The sequence below is a fragment of the Falco biarmicus genome, chromosome 6, assembly GCF_023638135.1.
Source record: "Falco biarmicus isolate bFalBia1 chromosome 6, bFalBia1.pri, whole genome shotgun sequence".
Taxonomy (NCBI): Eukaryota; Metazoa; Chordata; class Aves; order Falconiformes; family Falconidae; genus Falco; species Falco biarmicus.
In genome coordinates, this window is record NC_079293.1 from 42,035,253 (window position 1) to 42,052,037 (window position 16,785).

Consider the following 16,785-nt stretch of genomic DNA (forward strand, 5'->3'; position numbering starts at 1 on the left):
ATAACCAAAACATTGATCACTAACAACAGCTGGTGTGAGTTAGTCATTTAGCACTTGACCAAGCTCTTACCCAGCAGGTGTCCCTGTGGGGGAGCAGACAGGTTCAGCCCGTGGACTGATCCCAGCAGTTACGACGGAGTCTTCCCTGACTTCTCCCCTCATTCATTCATTCACTTGTTACACTTTACTCTCAGGTGGAGCTTGAGTGACTCTAGTCAAACATTCTTTTATTATTGATTGGTGTAAATTTCTCTTGCTTTCATTTAAAGACATAGTTAATAAGGAACAGAAAGCGCATGCTTGTGAGGGGTGGTTGTGCCTTGGAGGTGGGTAACTTTGGGATGGAGGTGTGCGTTCATATTATAATGAGATTATAATGAGCATCTAAGAATTACTTTGACACAGTTGTTGGCTCAGCATCGGACATCTTCCCATTTGACAGCTGCTGTGCAGCATATCGGCTGTGTGGTCCCATCAAGTTCCCAATCCTGCAGGGAGCACAGCAGAGCCTGGCCGTGGGGGTCTCTGCTGCTCCTCTAGGGTAGCAGGTTGTGCTGCCCAGGGAACCCTGGTGGAGCAGATTGTGTGCGTGCCAACTGCCCTGGAAGTGGCAATTGTATTTTATCCTAAAAAGGTTGTTATAATGCTACAACTTCTGTTAGGTCCCAGTTTTCTCTTAATTTCCCCCCTCCCAAGCCATTTTCCCACAGATGTCAAAGGTGAGATGGTTTATCCTGACAGCTTCCAGTGACTGGGGAGGAGGTTGTCCCTGTAGAGGCCACCACAAAGACAAACAAATGGGGCCAGAGCCAGATAATCAGTCCATGCACTGCTCTCACAGTTCTCCTCAAGGGTGTATTACACCTGTACTCCTCCTCAAGCCTTACCCCAATAAAAAATGTTGCTTTTATCCCTGTTGGGTATTTGCTTCATTCTGAATCATAAGGGTTAGTCCCCTGTCAACCATGTAGCAATGTAACTGTGCTCAGCATTTTACCTGTTTCAGAAACCCATTGGTGCAATTATGCCACCTCTTATCTAATCAGAGGAGCTAGACCAGACTTGGTTTGAGTGAGCATCCAGTCCACTATTGCAACATTGCTTCTGGAGCTACTTTCTTTCCCAAAAGAAAGCGAGGTCTAGTAGCTGGTTGTCAGAATTTCACACACCTCATCCATTATGCTCTTGTCATGCACAGCATATGCATTGCAGGCTGCCAGACCAGAAGCCAGAAAACTGAGCAGCAAAGAGAGATCAGCACTAATGTCACGGCAGTGGACGTCTGGGAGTCTTTCTAACACTCCCTGCAGTTACACTACTGGTGATACAGGTGAAGATTCATTCAGTAAAGTCAGTTCAACTGTCTGGCATAGGTGATGTCAAAGCAACCTTGGTTCCTCAGTGTTCACCCCTGTTTTCATTTCTCTGTCCAAAAATGGCTTTTCAATACTTGCCACCATATCAGTGTGCTGCAAGACTCCGGTTTGTTAAACAAATCTAAAATATCCCAGTGACGGGTGCATTAGTGCATTTACAGCAAGCAATTCCCAGTTTGCCCGAGGTTTTCCTGTGTGCTGCAAGAGCTGAACCCATCTAAGGACAGCAAGATGATGGGTTTGTATACAAAGCCTGTAACTAACCTCTTGAAAGAATGGCTTTAGATCTTTGAGGACAGATCTCAGGGTCAAACCATCATTTTAAACATTTTATCCTATACATACGGTAAAAAATTATGCTGTTTGATACTGAAAAAGAAGCAAGGGAAGATGTTGACTGATGAGGAAGGCAGAAGTGGTAAAAATAGATGCAGAGAAGAGAACAGAAAGAGGGAGCGGGGAGAGCTGGAAGGCAGCAAGCCAGGGAAAGAGCAGAGACAGAAGTGGTGATGAAAGGGGATCAGAGGAGAAAGAGGTATAGAAGTACAACTAAATTACAATCACGAGCATCCTCAGTTGGAGTTCTGTTTAGAAGCCTAAATGTCACAACTATTTCAGAAACAGAATGAAAACTATGTAGTCTAGAGGGGAAGGCACATACATTCCCTGTACACTCGCGGCACTGCACCACCGTTTCTCCATGCCTGGGTGACAGCATGAGACTTCTGGATCAATAGCTACTCTGACTGAATCCTGGAAAGTTACTTTACTGCAACACCCTGGGATAACCTTTTCCAGTGCTTCAGGCAAACACTTAAATCTCAGAGCCCTTCTTTGGGACACTATAAGCAGTGGGGCAGTGACATCTGCCAGTTTGCAGACACCTGAGAACATCATCCTACATAACAGTACTGCTTCTGTAATAAAGTTATGCAGAAAACCACGACCTAGATTTATGGGCCCCTACAGACACATGCCTCTTGCTAAACAAAAAGGGCCTGTGAATAAGCTTGGGAGGCAATCACCCCACTGTCACCCACCTATTGCCTCGCTGGTTGATGCAACTTCTTACTGCACCAAATATTTGTCCCCCAGCCAAATCTGCTGTAGACTAGATAGCTCTAAGCAGCAAGGGTACAAACCAGTCAGCAACACACCATCCATCACACCATCCTAGGGCCAAGAGACTGCCTACATCAGCCTTTTCTTCAGCTCTCCGTGCCAGGAGAAGTGGCAGGGATCACCACATCCCTGCATTTGGGGATTATCTGTACCTCTGATAACTGGTGACCCCACAGCAAAGACTGCCACAAGGAACCAGGCAGTAGCAGCTCAAAGTACGTTGTGCAGTTCTTAACGACAAAGCTTGGTTCACAGCAAAAGATGGCAGAGCCCTTCATCATTCTTCACCACTCACTGCACCTTTCATGCATCTTCCAGCTGCATCCTGAGGGTTTAGCTCTCCTGTGCAAAGCCAATGCTCGTCCACGCTGGAGTGCAGAAGCCTGACACTAGCCCCAGAAATACCACCTGTTCATAGGGCTCACCTTGTTACAACATCTCTCGTTGAGAAGGCAGGCTGGAAAGGAGCTCAGTTTGGGAAATTAAATAAGTAGTGGATTTTTCAAGATCAGAGCGAGACCTCTTTGTGGGGCAATTAGGTATGTTTAAGGTCCCTCTCCCACACATGGTGCAATTACAATTCCAAGTCAGGACACTAAATCACAGGCAGCTTCTTCTCTGACAGTTCTTGTGTTTTGGTTTTTGTTGCTGTTGCTTTTTTCCCCCCACTTTATTAATCTTTCCTCCTCCTCCCACCACTCACTTTCATCTTCTTCTTTTATCTCCCCTTTCTTCTTCTTCCAAATTTCCTCTTTTTCCTTCCAAAAGGTGGCAACTCTACTCAATGAAGTATATCCTTTCCCAGGCCTCCAGATCAACTTAGTGAGCTGCAGGCTAACTTTGAGACATGGGAAAAGTCAATTCCTATCAACAGGGTTTCCACCTTTTGGCTATCCATGAAAGCAATGCACAATGCATTATACTCCCCTCCCTCACTATTTCCATGGCCTTTAGACTATTTTTACCATCTTGGTTCCAAGAACAAATATAAACAAATGTAGTTCTAGGAACTGTAGAGTACAACAACCAGGGGGATCTGTACTCATCGCTAGGACAGCAGCTGAAACAGCAGAGGAAAATGAGGGCATAGGGAGAGAAGGGAAAATCCAGGCAATGGGGGGGAATGGAGAGTGAAAGGGAAAGAAAAACAGGAGCAAAGAGGCTTCTGTTTCTCTCTTCACAGGAGAGGAAAAAAAGAAAACAATCCAGATCCATAGTCACCACACCAGAGACAGCCCATGTCTCTGTTGTTCTGAGCACAGGTAGCTAAAAACCTCACAGTAGGGGAGGAAGCCATCCTCCACCTACAGCCCATGTACATTTCCACACCCTCAGCTTTTCCTCCTGCTGCCCCAATGCAGAGAGCAGGGGGCACACAAAGTCCAGTGGCTCACAGCCCCCACGGCTCCTGCAGGCTCATCCCTCCCTGCTGCCCCACACCTCTCCTTGCACGGGTTCTTTCTGGGTGCAGAGCATCCTCTGCCAGAAAGCAAATGGGATCCTGGTGTGTCTGTGTTTTCTTACCCAAATCCAGTGCTGTTTCACCACCGTGGCACTTGCACACAGTTCCTCTTTGCATGTTGGAGAAGATCAGGTGCCACACATTTGGGTGCCTGCAGATAGCCTGTGTCTTTTCCCCAGTGACTTTAATCCTAGTTAGGGAAGGCAGCAGAAACCTGTGGCTCTCCAAGCACATCTGGGAACACCTGCTCATCAGGATTTCAGCTCAGTATTTGAGACAGGCCAAGGAACTGAAAAGGCTCATCAGCCTCTCCAAGGCCAGCTGAAGGAAGGGAAGCCAGAGGAAAAGGGGTCCCTGCACACACATTTTTATAGTCTATATGTGGCTTCCCTCATCCTTTTCCTCTTCACCCGGTCACTCTGGAGGCCAGTGGAGAGGCTGCACAGGGCTCTGCCTTCCTGTCCAGATAGATGTGCCATAATCCCACAGCACGTTTGTCAGGACCCTTGCTAATGACTTAGAATAACCGAGCATTTTGGCCATGAGATAAGACAAGCTGAGTTCACCAAAGGTTATTTTACACAATGGAACAAATGAGATATTTCCAAATTGAGTGTAAAAGCCTGATAAAACGAAAAATCCCCCCCCCCCATGTTATCAGACAGCTGTGAATGACAAGCTTGCTTTCTCTATCAGCAGCACCTGCCTCAGGTCCTGCTGGGAAGACAGGGGAAATCACACCGGTTTTGTTTGTGATTTCTCATGGTTGCATACCCCTCCCTTGTGACTAAGGTGCCGTTGTTTGGAAGCAAACATTTCTGAAGACTAAGGAAAGGGCTTTGCATGAAAGTTTCGATCCTCATTTTGTGAGAATAAAGATGAAACTTTTAAACTGTAACAAGGATGGTGCCAGTGCAATGAAGACTCCTGGGGGTGTTGCTCGCCAGCTGTCTGCTTCCCTAGCAGCTTCTGAAGTGGGACTTTCATTTAAAAAAGAAAAAGAAAAAAAAAAGACCAAAAAAACCGCCACAAAAACCATTGCAAAGTTTCTAACATTAGACATTTTTACCTGCTTTCATACTCTTTCTCAGTTTGCTATTATATCAAATATTCCCAACAAACTTTTTTTGTGGCCTTTCTATTGCATAGTTTTTATTGCTGAGAACTCTCAGGAATTTAGAAGCCCACTAAGTGGTCAGTGGAACAAAAATGCTACCATTCATATCTATGAGAAGAAAATAGAGCAATTCCCCTAGGCCACCACTGTCCATCTTATGGACAGTTTTGGGTAGAAGCAGCATGACTTGGTAAGAAGACAATTCATGTTTAAAATACCCCATGAGCTTAAATAGCTAGCTGATCATACTCCACATGGAAGAATTAATATACATTTCATATTTATGTGAAAAATTATTTATTCTCAGCAAATTCCTGTTTTACCGCCACTGAAAAAGAACTGAGATACATCTCTGCAGAAAATAAAAAGAGCTGGAGGAGCGGGGTAAATTCAGAGCAGCAGCAGAGACCCAGAGCACTCCTAATGCACCAGCAAAAGTTTGAGTCATCCTGGAAGGACGGATGGGAACTAGTAATTCCTCAGCGCCTTTCTCTAATCTCCCTGTAGTTGTTTTTGGAAGCTCTTAGTGGTCACAATCTATTTATAGTTGACTCTGTTTTTGTAGTTTATCTCTGCTATAACATTGTGTCCTTTGTCCTAACTGCACAATACCAGCCCAAAAGAATTCTTTACAGCTGGGTTCTCACCTCTTGCTTGATTAGCATGTTTTATTAATAGGAAGAGGGACCAGGCATCTTTCATCAGGCCGCTTAGCTGGGCATACATGCTCACTGTTCACGATCCAGCACCTAGCACGCTACTTAAAATGGGCATTTTGGATATGTGGACCTATCACAGCACAGGGTACTTCCACTGCTCATTATTTTCAGTTGTTCTAATGCTTATTTGCTTTTAAATGTCAGTATATTTATTACACAGGATTTGTTATATTTTCCTTTCCCTCGTAAATGTTCCTGAGTGTATTTAAGAAAAAAACACAAAAAATGTAAATATCTGATCCGGAGATGCAAAGCAAAAATAATGCAAGAAACATTTGAAAATCAAGGAATTGTTTACATTGGTCTGAGATCCCAAAATCCTGAGTAACCAGATGAGCTGAAACAAAGGCCAATTCACGCTGAGTGTGGCTAAAAAGGTTGCATGGTTTGTACTCATTTTCCCAGGAAACAAACCTTCGGTGATTGGATGGAAAGTCTAATAGCTGCATCTTGGGAAGGCAAAATAGTGCAGATGGCAATGGGAGTCCCTGAGCTGGTTGCTGTACTTCTAGGCTGAGCTTTCAGTTGTCAGGGTCTACAGACCAAACCCATACCTTAACAGAGGATTCTATGTAATGGGAGTGCAGTGAGCAAGAAACTCAGAGGTGCACCCTGGCAGCGTCACCGTGGTGCAAAGTATGGTGGCAGGTAGAAAGCCCTGGGCACCAGGAACTGGAAGGCATCGTCTGTAAAAAGACCGTTCTTCCTATCGTGAGGTTGCTCCCCTTGGCAGCCAGTCTCAGCAGAAGGTGTGCAACCCTTTACTCAGCCTTTGTAGCCACACAGTAGCCAAGAACTGGAGCTACTGAATGATGGAGGGACATTATCAACCCCAGACAAGCGATGGGACCACAGCTCCCCTCTGCCAACTCCATGCTGGCCAGCTGCAGTAGAGTGGGGAACTGGGGAGGTCTTGGAAAATCTGGGGCAGTGCCACCTACTGTCATGGTGGATGGCCTTCCTTGGGGGCACCATCAGTTCTCCAGGGCTTCTTCCAGTCCCACCTATCTGCTCCTCCACGCTGAGATGAGGAGACAGGGAATGGACCAGTTTCAGTAAAGAAGCGGTTACTGAAACAGCTCCCAGCTCCTTGAACTTACATTTAGGAGACTAATCCAAAGATGATCTTTATGAAAAGGTTATTTAGAGGATTAGTTCATATGATATTTTTAGTAAAATGATAGCTGAAGAAAAGCAAAAGGGATTTACTTCGGGTTTGTTTAATAAATGAAAACAGCAACGTTACCATATCATTGCCATATATGCACCAGCAGGCTGCTGGCACCATCCCGACCCCTCAAGCTGCTCCCCCCCTCCAGTGCTGTGTTCAACAACAAGCGGCGCCTGGGCCAGTGGAGCCAAGCAGACATGTACGCTCCCGCATAGCCAGCAGGCACGGCATGGACCTCATCCTCTCCTCATCTCCAGCAGTGCTGTGGGCCTCACCACCTTCCACAGGGGCAAGGGGGAGCAGAGCCCAGCCCAGCCCCACTGCCCACCCATCCCAGGCTGGCAGAGCAGGGGTGCAAGCTGGTGCACACATTGGAGCAGCATGTGCACCCCAGGAAGGATGTCTGTCACGCCTCATGCTTTGCAGGTCCTGGCTGTCACTCTCCCAGCCCTCATGCCAGCTTAGCGAGGGTTTAAAGGCATCTTCACCAACCTCCTTCCACTTTACCATCATTTTCCAAAGGAATGGCTGACAATTTTGTACCAGAGGAGCCTTAGCACAACTAATATGGGGAAAACTCCCTCCCTTCCTTTCAGCAGCATGATTAAAATCGCCATGTATTCTAAAGTAACAGAAATACCTCAATCACATTTTTCCTGGTAGCAGCTTTTGCTCAGAGGGATGGTGCCAGCTATATGCTATATATCAGCTTTCAACAAGGAAGTCCCTTGTTTATTTTCTGGAAATCTATGGTCTTCCCAGATAATCCTTCACTGATTTTTCTATATTCAGGGAAGTTTTTTTCCCTTGGTTTTCCCATCACATCATGCTTTGTTCTTGTTCTATTCCGCTCCACCTCAATTTTCCCTTCTCTGAGGATTAACCTTTCAGGGAAGTCCAGTCTTCTCCTGGAGAATAAACTTGGAAAACATTATGCACAATATAAGAAGTCACTCCTCCTGTTGCATAAAACCATCAGCCCAGGGGAAACACTGGCCTTTGGACTAACATAAGGAGGCCTCGGACCTTGCAGCCACAGTCCCAGCTGTGATCACTGTTCATTCACACTGTGCCGAGGTTTTTAGCAATTCAGTGACTCTGGCCATGTCCAGCCTTCTGCATACAGTGGCTGCAGAATTTTTTGTCAGGAGTGGATTAAAGCACGTTCTTAAGAAGGATGTTTTAAGAGGCAATGGGCACAAGCTGAAACACAGGAGATTCCCTTTGAACATCAAGAGACACTTTTTTACTATGAGGGTGACCAAGAGAGTCTGTGGAGTCCCCATCCTTGGAGATATTCAAAAGCTGCCTGGACATGGTCCTGGGCAACCTGTTGTAGGTGACCCTGCTTGAACAGGGGGAGTGTGGACCAGATGACCTTTAAAGATGCCTTATAACCTCAACCAGTATGTGATGATTCTGTCACTCTTTTTCACTGCAAAGATCCAAGCAACAGCAGCCTACACTACCTGTGCTAAGCCATTCCCCTCACTGCTGCTGGGAAACAAAGGCAAGCTGGATTCCTCTAACTTCACCTCTGCTTTCTTATGTTTTTGTCAGAAAATACCATGTGTGTGTGTGTGTGTGCATGCACAAAAAACTACAGTAGTGCCATATACCTAAGTTATCCTGTGAGTTGCATGCACTCGTGCCCACCGTGCCCATAGATACGTTGACAATACCTGGGCTAGACCAACCTGTGCTCACCTGCAGGCTGTCACGGCTAGCTTGCTCTGTTGGGGTGTGCTTGCAAAAGGCCAGCTCTCACCTGTACCTACACAAATAAAATAACTGCATGAGAAATTATAAGGCAATGACATGAGAAATGGCAGAATAGGGAAGAATTAAGTATACAGAGAAAGGGAGGCAGTAGCTTAAAGGACTAGCTGACCCAAGTAGAAAATATGGAGGCTACAGTGTACGCTGTCACACCACAGGTACCAGGTACCACTGTAAAGCTGGGGGAGTGGGTTAACAGCAAACGAGGCAGTCTGTTTCAGTAGGGATGAAGACGCTAATGGGAAAGAGCTTGGGAGGAGAATGGCATTGTCTGCCGCTCGTTTGCTGTGGTGCAGGGTGGCTGGCTGGCTTTGCTCACCTTCACCAGCTCTCCTTGGTTTCTTCTCATTCCAGGCTGGTATTTGCTGCTGCCTCTGCCCCTCTCCCTGCTTGTGGGCAGGTTTGGTCACTGGATGCCTCGCTGAGAGCAATGAGCAGCTTGTGGAGCAAAGATCTATTTAAAACACTGTAAACTCATGTGAGCTGGACAAATGGAAAGATGTGCAAAGCAGGCACAGAGGGACAGGAGGTGGAACAGGTTAGCCAGCACAATTACTGTACAGGGCCAGGTCCCCATGGGAAAGCTGCCGACTAAATGTGGTGGCTCCACAGCTCTGCTGGCCTTGAGGAAACATGGAAGAGCTGGAACCAGTCAGGAGCCAGGGAAGAAGGTGGTGACCACTGCAGACCACTGGCCATGCCTGGCTCTGGATTTGGCATCGCTTCCACTCAAGTGGGTGAGGTCAGAGGCACCTTCCCCAAAGCCATAACAGCCACAGAGATCTCCAGCCTCACCAACACAGCTCATGCTGGTTCCCTAGGGATCCTTTTCCCTGCTTTTCAGCCACAGGGTAACTATAGAGAAGCTGAGTGAGGTTTGAAGCCACCTCTGAAGGCTTCCAGCAGAGAAGGGTCTGGGGTAGAACCTCACCAAAGGACAGAAAAGGAGAAGGGCTTCTTGGTGGGCTAAGGAGGCAGGAGACATCCTTGTCCTCCAGTCCTCTCTGGGGACAGCTCTGTCTGTCAGCATTGTGGTGCCAAGCCATGACCTCAGGGTAGAAAAAGCGTTCACCAAAGACATGAGTGTCCACAGGGTCACTCCAGCAGGCAGTATTTCAGAAGAAGGTGGCCTCTTGTGCAGGGAAAAATGACCTCAGGGAAGCTGCCGTCACAGGCAGCATTCAGCATCTTACTGTCTGCTGCTATGGTGACATGGTGGCTGAGGTCAGGCACGCAGCTGATGCTTTCCTGGTAAAAGTGGGTTTCCCTTTACCACTTATTTTTCTCAGAGGAATAAACTAACACTCTGTGTACGTGTATACATGTGTGTGCATGCATTTGGCCAAAGCTCCCTGAGGTTCAGTGATGCCACATCACTGGCTAGCAGCGGCAGCAGGTGGCGGCCAGGGCAGGTCATGGCAAGGTGGCACAGACTGCTCTCAACGGGCAGCCGAGGTGACTGTGTGCAAGACTTGATGCAAGTCACTGCCTGAGGCGAAGGTCCCTAGCTAGAAAAACTTGATCATGAGAATTGTTTGCAGAAGTAGGAATGCAAGGCACTGCGCTGAGTTTGAATGGGGACACAACACAAAGGCAGTGTGACCCCAGGATCAAGGAGCAAAATGAGGACATACAGGGACAGCCGGAAAGCCCCGGGGGGTTCCTGCACACATGGGGGCCAGCTCAGCTGGATCAGTCACATCTTTCCAATAGCAAAACATTCACCACATCACACTCCGCAGTCACATACAGCTGTGAGGATGAGAGCAGAGGTCTGCATCACTGGCTGCCACTGCAGTGCTGTGGGTACCACCTGGGTGCAGGCTCTTGACAGCTGCCATGCCATTGGAGCAGGGAGGTCTCTTCCCCAGGACAAGTGGTCACAGGAGTGAGGAGAAGCACAACTGCTTGTCCACTGGCTGTCATGCTCAGGTACATATTAGAAATGCTAAATATCGGCTTCAGTGGCTGTTAGTGCAGAACTAATACTGCCACCACCTCCACACACGGGGGTGTGGTGCTCCTGTGCCCTTGGACTCAGCCTGCATCACTGATCACTCCCAGCATCTGCTTAGAAAACCTCAGCTCATGTCTTTGGAGCTTTTGAAACTTGTCAGACATTTTTCAACTTCTCACTTGCTATGTGGTAGTTTTATGTAGCCGATAGAGAGGCTATTTTTTTAAGATTATTATTTCATGAGTTCACTGTGCTTGGAAACCCCGAGATAACCACAGCACAGACAGAAGTTTAAACAAAGTTCTTGCATGCAATCATCTGACTGACTTAAAAGCTTTTCTCTTTAACAGTTGCCACCTGTAATTATCTAACAGCACACACAAGTGTTACAAGATGTTCTCGATAAGGTCAAGAGTTTGGGAGTCTGCAGTGTATTTTTCCCTGCTTGGAAACTGTCAGATTTGTTTTGCATTGGGCACGGCTTTGTGGTCTGTCCACTTAATCATGTATTTATGGGAGCAGCCCAATAATTCAGAAGGGAACCTGTTGCACTGAATGGGCAACTTGCTCCATAGGAGAGCCAGGGCATACATTTTACAAGGTCACTCAGTTCGCTGTAAAACTGCCCGTGCTGCCAGCTCTGCCACCTCAGTCTCAGGAAACTGAGTGGGACAAGCACTGTTTGCACAGCTGAGAGACACACACACACAGGCACACACACACTGCTGTTCCCATACTTGAAATTGTGGCTCTTTCTGTAAATGCTTCCTGAACTTTGTCCTTGTTTCTATCTTTATTTGACTTACAGGCTGAGCTTCCGCAGCCATTTAATTAACATGCTTGACTCAATGCCTTAGTTTCAGACAACTGAGAATGGCTTTTCCGCAGGGAATCCCCTTCACTTCGGCAGTTCCTCCCAGCTTGAGAGTGAGCCCACTCCAGCCTGACAGTGTCCCTGCACTGGATTTATGGTTCATCTGTACAAAGTGCCAGGTCCAACAGTTTCATTCCACCCACTCCCTAATCTGTAAAGTGGCTAAGCTTGCCCGTGGTTATCTCACTTCAAAAGTTGCTTGTTCAAGAGGTGACCAACCCTATGGATGCTGAAGGGTAACAACATGATCTCACCAAAGCATGTGGGCAACTTCTCACCTACCTTTGCCCCAGACATCTCATGGTGACCATCACTGTCTCGTTGCTTCTTCCAGCACCAATACCTACCCACTAACCGCCTCATTTCTTACACTGGAGGCAGTTATCAAGGCAACTACTGCAGCAGTGAGTGGAGCATGGAAGCCTGCTGGGCAGCACAGCAGGACAATCAGCTGCTTCAGGGGAAGACTCCACCAGAAAACATTTGTCTCTGTTTCTGAAGTCCTATTCCACATGGTCTATGTTTGGCTTCAACCTTGCCTGCTAGCTAGTTTCCTTGCCCTCAGATCTGACTCCCCTTACTTCTCTGGCCAGCCTCTTTTAGTTTAGTTAGTTCCACTGAAATTTCAGCAGTCCTGGGAGTAAAGTGAGGCAGAGCTGACTGCATTCATGATGGGTCCGTAGTGTTCAGCCTCAGTTCTCTCCCAAAGGCCATCTGTTTGTCCATGAATGTGGGGTCTGTATGTTCCCTTTGGACTTAAAACTACTGATGCCTTCTTGCCATTGTTCCTTGACAGCTTGCTTTATCCTTGAGACCTGCAACTGCATTTGTGCAATCAATAGGTTTCACTATCTCCCAGAAGCATAGACAGATGCCCAAATGTTCATAAAACGAAATTACAAGACACCAAAACTCAAAAACTTACAACACAAGCTAAAATATGGAAATAAGAGCAGAAGCGCTCAGCTTTTTCCAGAAGGGAAGGCTTAAGAGCACATACCATGACAAGTAGTGTTGGATACCTCCTCCTTCACTGAGCCACCACGTTGCTTGCACCTGCATGGTGCCAGAGGCAGCAGACCTGAACACAAACAAATGTGCCGTTTCTCAGCTACAAAAGGGCTGGTTTTGCAAGCAATTTGAACAGAAGCAATAGCTTCATCCCCCACTGAGCAGAAAGCCCTTTTAGAAGCATAAATATCAGGGCTAATAACAATTGTGTAAACAAACATTGACAAACTACATCAGAGCTGTGTGCATGTGATATCTAAGCCCCCAGAGATTCAAGCTTGCAGAATATATTTGAATTCCTTTTGCATCTGGAAAAAATACACTCAAGCTCAGAGGCAAGAAGTCTTTCACTAAATCTGTTGCACGGATTGATCCCCAGTTACCATTTTTCTAGGTCAGTTTTAACTGCTTCACTGGTCTTTTTAGTAAGTGCTGTGTGTCTGATTCCAGGCCTTCTGTCATATGAAAAACAATTTATAACCACACCAGAGGAGACAGGTGTGTGTACTCACTTCACAGAAGTGCTAAAATGGTGTTTTAACTGAGGACTATAAAGAAAATCCAAGAAAAATCTGCATAATGATACTGGAGCTGAAGTCTTCTGGCATGGTGTAGGCGGAAGATTCTGTAATTACCTGTCTCTTGTCAGACCACATTCATGCCAGCAAATTTAACAGCTACATAGCAATGCACAAGGAGCAGGGCGGTCAGAAAATCAGGTCTCAATGCTACACCACTTTTTATTCTGTTGAGGCTGGCTTGAGACAGCCCAGCACTGCAGGTAACGGTATTTTGCTGTCTCAAGGATCATATGGGATTTCAGCAGGGATCAGGCCAAGGAGAGAAGCTGCAGGAGGAGTCAAGAGGGTCTGCCACAGGTTGAGACAGAACAGAGAGGTGAGCTTGGGGTCTTCAAAGAGGACCAACTGGTCTTGAAGGACAAGATCAGTCTCTCTCCATGCCCTCCTGTTCCTATCCTCCTTCCCAGGATCAGTACACTTTGCCCCAATGCAGACTTGTCTGATGAGACAGAGGGTCACCCTCTCCTCCACACAGCCACCCATCCCTCAGAGAAACACCCCCTTCTCCCCCTCCCTGTGGGACCCCACTGGGTAGGTGCTGTCCACGCCATGTAGAGGTGGAGAAAGGCATGGGCCAGGGCAGAGCTTCAGAAAGCTGTGATCTGGGACCCCCTGACACTGGAAGTAGTGGTGTGATGTTGCTGCTCCCTTGTCACCTTTGCTATCCTCCCAGGCTGCCCAGGGCAACAGCACTGGGAACAGAGCCCCACAGAGGTGGGAAGGGACATCCCCTGCTCTGATCCCTGCAGGCAGGGCAGCCTCACCCCCTGCCACCACTTTTGCCCCTGCTCTCAGCTGGGGTGAAGTGCCAGGGGTGGCTCCATGCCTCACATCATGCCATGCTGTACAGCTGTGATACCCTGTCTGAGCACAGCAGGATGTGATTAATATGTTCAATCTAGGAATTAATTAAGCAGTCACACTCCAAAAACCTTACTGCAAAATTAAATGCTTGCAATTAACTATGTATTTAAACACAGTGACCCCTTCTTTCTTGTGTATAGATGCTCTTTTTGAGCCAGCAGCCCTGCAGGAGTGGGAGCTGTTTCATGCCTTGGATAAGAGGGAAGAGATAAGCACTACTCAGCAACATCAGTATGTTATAATTATTCTCCTACTAAATCTGAAACACAGCACTGTATCAGCTACTAGGAAGAAGATTAACTCTGTTCCAGCCAAAACCAGGACACTCATGTTGTGTTCTGCTAGCCTTAGAGCAGGTGTCAGCAGTTCAATTACACAAGAGAAATAATAAACCTAAGACCGAGACAGCAAGTCCTTTGGGGATGGGGCTTGTTCTTTCCAGTCATGTATGGCTGCTCACCAGGAGGCTGAAGCCCTGGGACCCACGTGCTTCCCTGTCACAATGGTGGCTGTGACAGTAGGCTGGGGTGAGATATGCAGATGACTGCAGACAGCCTGTGCTGCACTGGTGCTGTGCTGCCCCACAGCTGGGAAGGCTGGTCTGGCCAGGGCCAGCCTTGACTGCTGGTGAATATAGTCACCCCCACCAGACAGTTCTGGGAGGACTTTTGTGAACTGGATGAGTGGGTGGGCTTGGGAAAAATCTCTGATCAGCATTTAAAAAAGCCTCTGTGTTTTTCCTGAAGTGCCTAGCACAGCCTCCAGGCTCTGTGCCAGTAGTTACAGGGCTGCCTGGATGCCTTTGCTGCCCTTGGTAACCTGTTACCACTACCCCCTTTGATAAGAGCAGCTGCACAAACCCCAAGCACATTGCAGGGTGACCTTGCCCTCTCCTTGGAAAGTCAGAGCAAAGCAGCAGGTCCCCACGGACCATGTCACAGGCTCACAACAAGCCATGCTGCCCCAGGGCCGATAACCTTTCCCTCAGCAGCATGAGCATCCCTTGTACCAGCCCAAGCAGCTCATGGACCCAAACGCCAGTGGCGTAGCTGCTCAGCAGGGCTCCCACCCTTGGCAAGAGGGAGGCAAAAGGCCACTCATGACTGCAGAAATGAAACGTTCAGAGAACAAACTCCAGCAACACGTCATGCTCTATGCCACAGCAAAAGCTGAGGCGTGAGGACTGTGCACTGAACTGTCTTCGTCATTGAGGGAGGTATTCCTAGGTTGCACAATACTAAGCTGGTAATTAGTGTTCAATGAGGAAATGAGCTCAATCTGTGAGTTTTGGCTCTAGACACAAATAATCAAAAATAGGAGGGTTTTGCCAAATACAGTATGATTATAATCTTAGTTGTAGTATGTGAGCCAACCATAAAGTACACTTTGTTTCTCTTGGTTATAAAATATGTTCTCATGATGCAAATAAGTATCAAGTGCAAACACATGTTGTTTGATGCAACTTGAGCAGCCTGAAAACAAGGTGTGTAGGCTCCCTCTATAGTCAGCTCTTAGATATCGAGCCCTCAGTGCTGATCTGAAGAGCTGAGATCCCATGACATAAAGCACCAGTGGATCACAGACCCTTTGGCAGTCCAGGTTTCCTTAGACATTTTTGACAGGCACCTTTCCCCCTGGCAGGATTCACATGAGATCAGGTGTTGTCTGGCCACCTGCAGTCAGCTCCATTGCAAGCTCTGCACTTTATGCTCCGATCAATTTGTCAGAAATGTCCCCATGTGTCAACACCTTGTCCAGATTAACTGGAGCAGGTTGCTCCAGCTGCTCTGAACAGCTCTGGGTGCACAGATTTGCTATCAGTCACCACTGTAGGCTGCTGCTGGATATGTGGTTATATATCTGGAGATACATGTTCGTTCCCATTGATCGGACTGGCCTGGACAGCTGTAGACAACTAGATCAGTCCAGATGCTCAGCTTTTACATGGATGGCATTAGCCCAGGTGAAACCCTACCAAAATCTGCAAGGTATCTGGTCTACCCCATCACCACAAGGGGGACATCCTGCCTCTTCCCCCTCCTTTCCAGCCTCCCTCCCCCAGCCATGTGGTCCTGCCCCTTCCTTTGTGCTGATTCTTCCTTATCCCTTCACTGAGACCCTGCAACTCACTACTGCAGGATAAGTCTACCCAGGTAATTGTTAGGATCAGCCGCTGCCTGTTTAGTGAGTTGACTCAGTTTATGGAGTAGAGGACCAACAAGTGCCAGAACAGGCTGTAGGAAAGGGGATGGGGAGTGGGACCTTCACACCAAGAAATTGGACTGGCTCAGCCCACCACATGTACATGCACCCCAATACACAGGCAGTGCACCTCCTTGTTTCTTCAGTGCTTCCAGTGATTTCCCATCATATTCCTCTGGACCTAGTATGGCCCGTTCATGATTGTGGGAGACAGCACCATGCTCAAAGCTCCCTGTTAAACATCTATGCTTCTGTTACACCCACAGAAAACAGAGCTATGACAAGGTCCACATACATAGGTGTTGCAACACTAACAAAACTCGTTGGCTGCAACAAGGCTTTTACCATCCCATACCAGGTTAACTCCAATAAGTAGTTCCCATGCCTTGCCCCAGCATGGCCACCAACCTCCACAAGGTTTCAAAAGTTCATCTACTGTCCGTGCTGTTTCTTCATCCTCTTCAGGCCAGTCCACCCTGCTTCTTGTCCCCGTTGCATCTGGATTCTTCTTCTCCAGGCTCCTCTTCCAGCCAGCCTCTCCTCATCCAGG